This window comes from Pinus tabuliformis, chromosome J (genome assembly GCF_031772625.1).
Source record: "Pinus tabuliformis cultivar Carrire ecotype Pingquan chromosome J, CPIR1, whole genome shotgun sequence".
Taxonomy (NCBI): Eukaryota; Viridiplantae; Streptophyta; class Pinopsida; order Pinales; family Pinaceae; genus Pinus; species Pinus tabuliformis.
The window spans coordinates 160,419,786-160,431,166 of record NC_142295.1 but is presented as its reverse complement, the minus strand read 5'-3'; positions in this window follow the sequence as shown (position 1 = coordinate 160,431,166).

Sequence of the window (11,381 nt, the reverse complement as noted above, 5' to 3'; positions counted from 1 at the left end):
CCATTCTGATATCTGCACTGATCCTGGGGGGAGGACTTCCTAACAACATGGTCGCCGCGGGGTGCACAAAAAGATCTATGAAATCTGTATAAGTGTATGGAGAGTCATGTTTATGGATTAATGGGGTCCAAAAGATTAATAATCTTGGGTTGCCTCTGGTATCAAGCTTTTGAAGTGTGAATGGGAATTTATCAGCTTGATAGTATAGGAAAATATGATTCAAAACTGATGAGTACTTGAATACTCTTTCATTGTCCATTCTCATGAATTGATCATGCATTTTGTCTGCAATGAGTTTAGCATAATCAAACATGATGGCAACGGGTTGTCCAGGAGTATAAATGGACATGAAGGATATAATCATCTCATCAACAAACTCACTTGTAGTCTGGCCTAAAACACTAGATATCATTGATATAATGTCTCGACCAAGTTCAGAGAATATGATCCACATGTATGGAGGAGGGTCCTTTGGAATGTATTTCTCTTCTGTAATGAAGGTCTAGAATAATTGAGCAATTTTGATGGAGGTGATTGTAGGGAACCTGTCAAGCAGGTCTCCAACAAATATGGGGGTCAGGTTTTGACCTAGTTGCAATCGTAGTATTTCATTTATGGATTCAGCAGTGATGGTGAAAAATACAATATGGTCAGGAGTCATCACTACTCTTTGGCTGAGATTGTAGTTCATATGGCAATAATGGAAAATTACAGGGAAGATATGAACTCTAAGGAATTGGTATTTGGGTAAACCTAATTCCCAAAGACCTATTTTGTCTTCATGGTTTAAGTACTAGTCTTTGTACCTGCAGTATAACTTCAGTGGGGATTCAGGGATAGGGGTATCTTTGATTATAAATTCTTTGTCTGCCGAAGGGAGATGGTCTAAGCCCCGGTGGGGAGTAGTAAATGGTAGGACATTCAATGCAACTGGAGTAGCCATCCTTGGTTCTTGTGGATTCAAGAATGGGGGCACAAGGTTTTCAATCAAATTGGGAGAAAATTGGCTCAAATTAGAGTGGTTTGGGGTTGCTGGGAAGTTGTTTTACTTAATCACTTAATAACTTAAGGCAATTGAGTAACAGTTTAGGGAATTAAACATGGATTCTTAGTGATTTTGGGTAAATACCTGGTTTTGGCTATGAATGGGTTGATTAGCGACTATGCACATTTGCAGGAGGTGTACGTGACTGAAGAGTGGTCTAGAAGTTTAGCAGCTTCACTAGGTTGGTAGTTGGATGTGGGTTGATGGTTGCATGTACTCTAGTGCTTGCATGGAGATCTGAGTGTCTTTTTCACGATAAAACTAAAGATAATGAGTTTTTTTTAGTTTTATTGGTAAAGTCAACTATTTTGGCAGGTTCACGGGGGACAAGTGCAATTGGATATTAGTATGATGATGTGACATTTTTTTCATTTACTATGAGGCGGTAAGCAGGTTTGGATCACACTGCTTTTGGGTTGGAGTGGTTTCGGGGGGAGGCCGCCTGATGCCATTCATCTGACACCATGTAGCCGTGGGGTGAAAAGAAAAACCACCCATATCAGGCAGGTAAAGTTCGGCCTTCGAAAGCCACTTGATATGATTGTTAACCGTCAGATCAAATGGGGCCTGATCGTACGGTGATCGGGGTGGAGTTTTGATATGAGGTTTAATGGAGGGGCCCGATAGAGGTCTAAGAGTGGCGGGATTAAGTTAATCAACGGATTATGGCAGATTAAGGGTGTCGGGGGTGATTCCATAGGTGAAGGGTTTAGGTTATTAATTAATTGTTGATCGACTAATTAACCCATTAATCATATCATGATATTAATAAAGTTTATCTTTCAAACTTTAGGGGTGGGGTATTAATATAAGGGTTTTTATTATAACTATAGGGGAAGGGTTTATTGCTTTTTTGGGATTTAATATATATAAAGTTAGATGTTAATGAATGGATAAAAGCGCTAAGTACAATGCATTTTTTTTATTCACTTTTTTGTAAACAAATGATACTTATGCTTTAAAAAATTTTTGGGTTTTGTGAAGGAAAGGGGTTTTCACATGGGGGCTGATCACTTTTCTAAGGTTTTACCCTTAAAGAAAGAGGATTATTTAGGGGAAATTGAGTTTTTCTTAGAAAAAGGGATTTGTTGGGGAATATGAGTGAATTTGGAGGGGGTGAATTCTTATGAGGGGATTTTTAGTTCTTAGGACCTATAAGCTATTGGGCCGAGGGTCTGGTCCCTCCAAAAGTTAGAGAAATTCTCTGAGCCCCTTTAACTTTTAGATTTTAGGAAATTATTTAAGTGAAAAATGTAATGAATGAGGGAGGTTAGTCAATTGACTTTGTGTACTTTGATAAATGCTCAATTTCCATCCATACTTAGAACTTTGATGATGAAGGTGAATAATATGATCTTATCTAATCAATCATCACAATTCTACAACCATTCTTCTACTTACCCACCTACTCATCCTACCATTTTTACTTCTCTTTATTAGGGTGCACTTAAGTTGGAAAACCCTTTATCAAAAGTTTTCTTTTCTCTTACAATAGAAATCTATCTAAATCTAACCTTATTACATCCAAGGGCTCAAATTAAATAGTTGAGCTCCTTTTATTTACTCTACCTATCTACTTATCTACCAAAATTAAATAGTTTGGTCAAATTTTATTCTCTATCTCTAAGCATAAAATTGAAAACATGAAATAGCCAAGTTTAAACATTTTGACTATGCATGGATTGTAGCAAAGGTAACAAGCTACACACAATCTTTTATTCTACATCAAAAGTAAATAGTAGTGGCATTTTGACTGACACACTTTCATGGTGTTTTTTCTTGGGGTTCATTTTTATATTTTTTTAACTTTTTATTCTTTTTGTCCTTTGATTTTTCTTTTAGGACATACCCTCTTTACATTTTTTTTATTTTTTTTGAATATGGAAACATTTTCAGAAAGCAAAGGTATGTACATATTACAAATTTTATCTCAGCCATTCAAAAATTATGACTCCTATTGGTATAGGAACCTAACAGGAGGTTTGTATTGATGAGCAATCACAATGGATTGTGGTATCGGTTTGACCAACTGAATCTAAATGTCAAGCATGTTGTTAAGTTCCTATAATACTAATGTATCCACCTTATTGTTATTTTTGTGCCCATTTAGCCCCCATATTGTTATTTTTGTGCCCATGTGGTGAAGTAAAATTATAAGTGTAGACACAAACAAATTCCTCTAGCCCGATAATGGGTCTAGCCACAACAGATACATTTTATGGAATATTTCCCTAGGTTAGAACCAATTAATAGGGCCTACCTCTTAGTACGCTTATCCCATTTGATGATGTCCTTGCTTTCTCACTCTGTCTATCTCTTGCTTCCTTCTTCAAACACTTGAAACAAGTAAACAACAGCAAACAACAACCATGATAATAGACAAATTGTAATTCAGCCTACTTAGCAAGTGAAGAAACATTAATCCATGAAAATGTAAGATGAAACATCATGTAGGAAATAAATCGATAGTTGCATATATATGAATATCAAGAAGAGATTACAACCATTGTCTTGACGTTGCAGCTTTCCTCTGACAAGAGCAGGTTCCCACACACTTCTGCTAGCATTCCATGATGGCCTCAATCAACAATAGTTTTAAGGCTCTTCCCTTTAGGCTTCACTCCAAACCAAATCACACTTCTCCCTAACACAACTAGATATCTACAACTATGAATATCTTGTTGTTTACTCCAAACCAAAATAGCACTAGCACACCAACATTAACACTACAACACTAACACTAGCACACCAACATTCACACCAGCTTGTGATTGGGAAAAATAGAGGTTTATATAGCATGAATGGATGGGAGATGGATCCTCTTCTCATGGGAGAAAATCTTATCTCTTGAGGTAGTTCCATCATTATAGGGGATAGGAGCCTAAACTGACATCCTCAACCCCATCTAGCCAAACCATTTACCATAATCCTTAAGAAGCTTCTAGAGCTGGAAGCTTCAACTTTTAATTCAAAAAAAATTCCATAATAGGACTGGCGTGACTGGAACACAGCTTAGTCACTTTAGTCAGTGCTAGGGATAGTGCTAATCCCTGCATATCAGCGGGAGGAGGAGAAAGGCCATTGGCGCCGATCTTGTAAACTAGAAAAGACATAAGTTTCAGGGGAAATGGTGAAAAAGGGAATTTATCTACTCATGAAGAGGGACGCAATGGGAATTTCTTCATGAAGGGAAAGCATTTAGGGTTCACTGTAATGGTCCTCTAGGATCAAGGAACGGGTAGTACAAGGATAGTGAAAAAATGTTGTGTAATAGCCCATAGAACCCCACTATTGTTCTTGTTGTGCCCTTACACTATTATTATTATGTCGGATCTGTTTATATTATGACCCCTTAGACTCATATATACAAAGGAGGTCTTGTCATTTGTATCATCTAATAATTGTTCATTTATTCAATGGAAAGGATGTTTCCCCGTCGAAAAGGATAATTTTTAAGTCATTGATCTATGTTTTTGTGAGTTGATCGCATAACATTCGGTATCAGAGCTTTAGATTCTAAGGTTTTTCTTCTTCAAACAATCCATCTTGGAATTTTCACTATATATATTTTTCTACGAGGCTTCAAAACTTGTATTTTTTACCACGTGGATACAACATCATGGTTCACTTTTTGTAAAAATTTCAATGCTTGGTTCACTACATTTTCAGAGATATGATATGAGGAAGTTAAGGTTTGTGAAGGCTTCAGAATTCTGTCTCAAACAGGAAACCTAGGGAAAATCATCATAACTTTTGTTTTGGGAATCATATTTGAATTATGTAAAATGCGGCCAAAATTTTACAGACTCTAGTTTTTCGTTTATCAATTTTAGCGTTGGAGTTTGAAATAGGAACACATGGAATCCCATACAACTTCGCTCCACTGAACTAGTCCATAACTAGGTCATCATGGGATATTTGGAATAACTATTTCTTGAAGAATTCAATTGCAATCAAACTTGTGGTTTTGGAAAGAAGACTAAGAGAACAACCATAAGAAGAAATTTGAGAACTTGGAGATTTAAAATTACAGGGTTACATCCGTTCAATATCAAGCTCCTAAAAGCAAGAAAATGTGTGTTTTTTTTAATTGCATAAATTTTGTTTTAAAAATAAGTTTGAAGTGATTCTAAGGGCATATTGAAGCATATATATACCAGTAATTGGTTCTAAATTCCTCATAATAAAAATAATTCTACATACATTATTGCCTCAGAAAGCTCTACTATGATGCATGAAGAGGAATAATTACAACATGATATATCAATATTACAAGACCAAGTGCAACAAATTTCACTCTCACAAAGAGAAACCAAAGATGAACTGAAAGATGACATGAACGGTTTAAAAGATGACATGCGTGATTTAAGAGGTGACATGGATGGTTTTTAACTTGACATGAATGGTTTAAAAAGAGACATGGAAGGTTTGAATGAAGGTTTGACAAAGTTGTTTCAAGAAAGGCTTCTTGTTGGTGACAAGGTTATACATGAAAATCATGATGAGTACAAAAGGAATATGAATTGTGATTTTAGAGATTCCAATGTGGGGTTTAATAACCACCACATTCCAAATATAGATATGAGTAATTTTGATGGCAAGGATCTGGTAACATGGATACTATAAATGGAGCAATATTTTGATCTACAAGATGTGCAACCCTCACAAAAGATACATATTACATAATTATATTTAGAGCCCAATCAGTTTGTATCATACAGATGGTTTTTTTCTCGTAAACCACTTGTCACTTGGTCAATGTTTACAAAGGAAATGATAGAACATTTTGAAGATATAAATAAAAACACCTTCTTTAGCCAATTTATAAATCTCAAACAAAAGAGTTCAATGGTGAATCACATTGAATATTTCAAAAAAATGGATATTAGGGTGATATTCCATAGGAGCATAGGATTGATGTCTTAACAGGTACTTTAAAATATGACATCCAACACGAGGTTCATCTTTGGGAACCTAATTCATTAGAGAAGGCATTCAAGTTGGCAAGAAAAATTGAAAGAAAAATTATGGAAATAAGGAAGTATACCACTCACAACTATAAAGATGGAAGTGTTAGTCTTCCACAACCTACAAGGTTGACACCACAAAAAATGGAGTAAAAAAGAGCAAAATATCCTTGTTACAACTGTGATAGAAAATACACTAAAGGTGTTAAGTGTGCCGAGAAGAAATTATTCTACATAGATTGTGAAGAGGAAGAAGAAAAGGAACATGAAACATCAAAAGAGGAGGATATACACCAGGAACCAACCCTGAAGAAAGAAGAAACGAATGTGACCATATCCTGTAATGCATGGGAAAGAATTACCACTTCTCATACTCTTAATATAAAAGGATATATTAAGAATAAAAATGTAATAGTGATGATTAATTTAGGTAATTTTTTTCATTGTATGATAGCCGAGGAATTGAATTGCTTCCTATATCCAGCACCAGAGTATCAAGTGATGGTTGCACATGGAGGAACTATAAATTTCTCTAGAAAGTGTCATAATATCAAGCTAACCATGGGGGAATATGTTTGAATAGTCCAATGCTTTCCATTACAATGGTTGGTGTTGTTGTTGTATTAGGAGTCCAATGGTTACAATCTTTGGGGAAGATAGCTTTCAATGTTCAAGAACATTTCTTGAATTTTTTTGGGAAGGAAAGGAAGTTGAATTAAGGGGTGTTGTAGGGAAACTAAGAAATATAATCAAATCTAATGGCATGAAAAATATTTTGAAGAAAGAACAATGGGGCATAATTGCACAATTATGGTCACTAGGGATTCAAACATTGAAATAATTTATTTCTCCAGATCTCCAAAAGGTATTGGACAATCATTCCAAGGTGTTTGAGACTCCCAAAGGCCTCCCACCTATTCATGATCATGATCATTCAATTCACTTGATTCCATGAAGTGTTCCTCCAAACTTCGAGCCTTACAGATATCCTTATGCCCAAAAGAGTGAAATTGAACATATGGTTACAAAAATGCTAAATGTTGGTATAATTCAAGCTAGTTAAAGTTATTTATCTACTCCAGTAGTATTAGTGCACAAGAAGGACGGATCATGGCATATTTGTCCAGATTATAGTGAGCTCAACAATCTCACTATTAAAGATAAATTTCCCATTCCTATCATTGATGAATTGTTGGATGAATTACAAGGATCAATTTACTTCACTAAGTTGGATCTTCGTTCATGATATCATCAAATTAGAATGAAAAATAAAGGCATTCCGAAAAAAAATTCAGAACTCATGAGGGTCATTATTAATTTTTGGTCATGCCTTTTGGCCTTACTAATGCACCTTCCACATTTCAAGGTTTGATGAATTCCATTTTCAAACACTTCCTTAGAAAATGTTGGCTTCAGAGGGCCTGACCCAGGTTCAACATTAATTAGCCAAACAAATCCCTACACTACTGGACCTTTCAGCATCAACCCATAGAGCATGGACCAAAGTCTCACCCATAGCAATATGGGGGGATGTTGGAACCAAGTTTCTGCACCCTGAGATGGTTGTGATGTCATATAATTGCCTCTATCCCTGCCTTCACGCAGGTTGCTTCTTTCTGGGGCTTGCAAGACAAACTCTCTATTCCAGCCTTCAATACCTCTGCAAAAGTATACGATCAACCTTCGCATAGCCCTAACCTTCTCCTCAAGTACTTTCATGCTGGCAGAGCAGCTTGTAGTACAAGTTCCCCAATTAATCTAAGTAACTTGCTTATCTTATCAAACAATTATAGTTAACACCGGGTAACCAAATATTCGTAAATGCGCTCAAATATTCAATGTAATTGTAGTCTTTAGTGCATCATATCAGCACAATAAAGGAAATTCATACATAAAATATCCAGATGCATCAATAGAACAAAGACAAAGAAATTGCAAATATCTCTCTTTATTAATATCTTCCAAGTGTTTACAAACTACCACCTACTTCACATCTTCCACTGTCTTCTCAGTAACTGCTCCTGCACTATCAACATGAAGATTTTGTTGTGTTGCTTGCAAAGTTACAAGCTTGCCTTCAATATTTCCTGTGACTGTATAAGCTTCCTCTAGCTAGGGCTTTAGTTGTGCCTTTAGCACTACTTCCTTGTGCAGCACTATGTCCACCTACTCCTTTAGTTTCTTAGCCTACTTCAGCTTGGTTAGCCTTTGTGTCAGTGCGACAATTCACATTTTGCTCTTAACTTCATCGTAGCACTGTTGTAGCTCACACGCTTCCATATCTAGCCTCTGTACATTTTGGTCCTCCTACAAACTATTCAGGACCTCAAATGATTGCTCGAACAACTGTGTGCAATCTTCTACTGCACTTTCCAGCACTACGACTGCCTCTATGACAGCAGTCGCCCACTGTACCTTTACTTCTAGTGGTGTGGAGGGTTGGTCCCTCAGCTGTAGCTTGGTAATTTGTAGGTTCAGCTCTAGCTGAACCCATGCCATCTTTGTACGAGTGTCATGCACCCTTGTGTCTAATTTGCAGATGTAGACCTTGACCGCCTCTTTCTCTGGAATGACCAAATCTGGGACCATTATGCATGCCTCCTCAACGACCTACATGATCTTCTTGCTCTGGTTGGTCGCCTCGATCTTAGTGGCAATGGCAACATTTCTATGTAGGTCCATCTGTTCGATGATCATCTAGAGGGTGTGGTGCTCATGGGCCCTCATTTGTGCAATTACTCCATCCTACAAGAGGTGGAGTGCTTTGCGTAGAAGCACTGCTAGGTCCAGCCCAACTACCTTCAAGGCGCTGACAGTGGGCCTGTCATTCTCATTGTCCATGGTCAGTGCTCCATTCAGCAGCAATATCGTACTAAAAGCCTTCATGTGCAACATATCGGCAGCCTATGAAGTGTTGAGGGCCAAGATGGTAGACATCGCACCAGCCTGTGACACGCAGGTCTGTAACTCTTACAACCCGGTCTGGATAGGCCCTAGTATGATTTGCTGCTACTATTCAAATTTATGCAGGGCCTCTGTGGTGACATCTCTAACTCTGTCACCAATATCATGAAAGTCACCCTCCATCAATGTGATAGGGTCCAGCGAGGTCTTGATCGCCTTGGATTTCTTTATGGGCCCTCCCTTCTCCAGCTCTCTAGGGCGCTTAATGCGGGCAAATGTCTCCTTAGGGTCTGCGTCATGCTGCTCTATGTCTTCCTCTTTGGTCTCAAGTAAATGATACTGCACGCCTTTATCAGAGCCTCGCTCTGTGCCACCTTTTTGTTTTCTTTCCTCCTTTCCTGCCTGTTTTACCTGGGCCTTCTCAGTGGCATCCTTTTTCCTCTTTTCGACCACCTGTGCCATCTTCATCTTGGCCTCCTCCTTCTTCTGCGCGGTAGACTTGCTTCCACCAACTACTAAGTCCGTGGTAGTGTGCCACTCCATCGAACATTGATCGAGCACCGCATCAATTTCATCATCTGTGGTTAGGTATGGTAAGTCATACCACCTCTGCATAGGGTCCTTCTACACCCTGATAGATAATCGATGAAAATTAGCTTTAATATTGGCATAGATGTGTAGGTTAGCGTACACTATGGGTGACAATCATAGCTTGTGATTGATGACCATCCTAATATTCATTTCCATCAAGATCCAAAAGATCTTATAGTCCTGAACTCATTTCGTGTCCTTGGTCACCCATAGTGAAGCATACTTCGCTACTTCAAGAAGGTCTGGCGCGACCAAAGGGAAATGGCACTCCTCTGGTAGCTCCCATGCTACGAGCATAATCAAAAGTAAGAGCCACACATAGTGGAATGTCTTGCTTTGCTCTTGTGCTTCACGGTAGCTCGCCAAGATCTCTCCACGAAGGTAGTTCAACCAATTAAACTGGACTCGTTCCACACACTGCTGTGTGAGCGCAACAATAGGCACTAGCACCTCATCGGTGCAGCACTTCTGCATCACCTTCCCTGCAAGGATCTATGTGTTTACCTTCATAGCATGGTTACAGATACTGTAGATAGTGTACACACGTGGCTTCTTCACCAACTTGAATTTCTCCTTCATTGACTCTACGAGTGCATGTTCACCACCCTTACTGCCAAATATCATTGCCAGATTCTCACATGTATATGGCAAGCACATTATTCGGTGAATCAACATATCTATGATGGGTATCAGCTCCTCTAGCCACAAACACCCATCATGCACCAAGAACAACAGCTACTTGATGACCAAAACTATCACTGGGGTGCGGTGATAGTGCGACAACCAGAGTAGGTTCAACAATCCTACCTTCTCTACCCCCTTGAGCCACCTCCATGGCTCCAACGTGGTCATTCCTGTATTTTTGTCTATGATGTGGCACATCAACTACTTAATCACTAGGTTTAGGAACTTCACATGGTCCTCCAAGTTCCAATATTCAATTTTTAGTATCAACACCCGTGCCAAATGCGGACTTCTGAAAGCAATTTCATCCAGTAGCAGAGGGGTTTGCAGGGAAGTATTACTCTCATTAATGTCCTTTGGGACCTTGGACTTAGGCTTGCACAAAGGGACATACTTCAGAAACCGTGTAATGGGGTCCACATCCTGGGTTTCAACATCCTCTACTTCAACCCCCACATCCTCATCATCCATCGGGATTTCTTCGATGTCATCCTCCTCTGCCTCTAATTTTATGGCCTTGCCCTTCTCCTGTGCAGTGGGTTTTTTTGGGTTTTTCCTTAGCGAGGCGTGCACCGGTATGGCATGCTGCTTGTCCTTCTTGTCCTTCATAGTCTCCTTGGTTGGGGTTGACTTTAGTCTCAGCATTCTCGATGACTTAGGGACCTCTGCCAATACTTTGGCCACTTCCAGCTTCTGTGCATGTCAACATGACGTTATTCACTAGTTCTTGTGTCTCCTTTGATAATTGTTCAAATGCCAGACTCGCTACCAAATCTTGAAGGAATTCATGGTTCATGTGCACCTGAGAGCAAAACAACTCAATTCTCAAAATGTTAAGTGCTTTATGTTGGGTAGCCACTTGTAATTTATAGGGATTTTGAATTCAAATCTGATCGTTCCCCCCAAAATCATTCCATTAATGCGGGATTGGAAACATATTTTCAAGGATATAACCCATAAATTTCATCTTAAATGCTGGGCGCTTCCTCCACTTGGCATCACTTCTGCCATCTTTTCATGAATAGTGACCGTAACGGTCACTTTTTGGCCGACCTTCATGATTTCTCCTTGGGTAGCATAGTTCCCTCCATGCTGCCGCAGAACCAATGACACTTTCTTTCTTCACACCATTCGCCAATCGCACAGCTCCCCAACCCAGGCAGTGTAGTTTATAGACTCGTGCCTCCTTT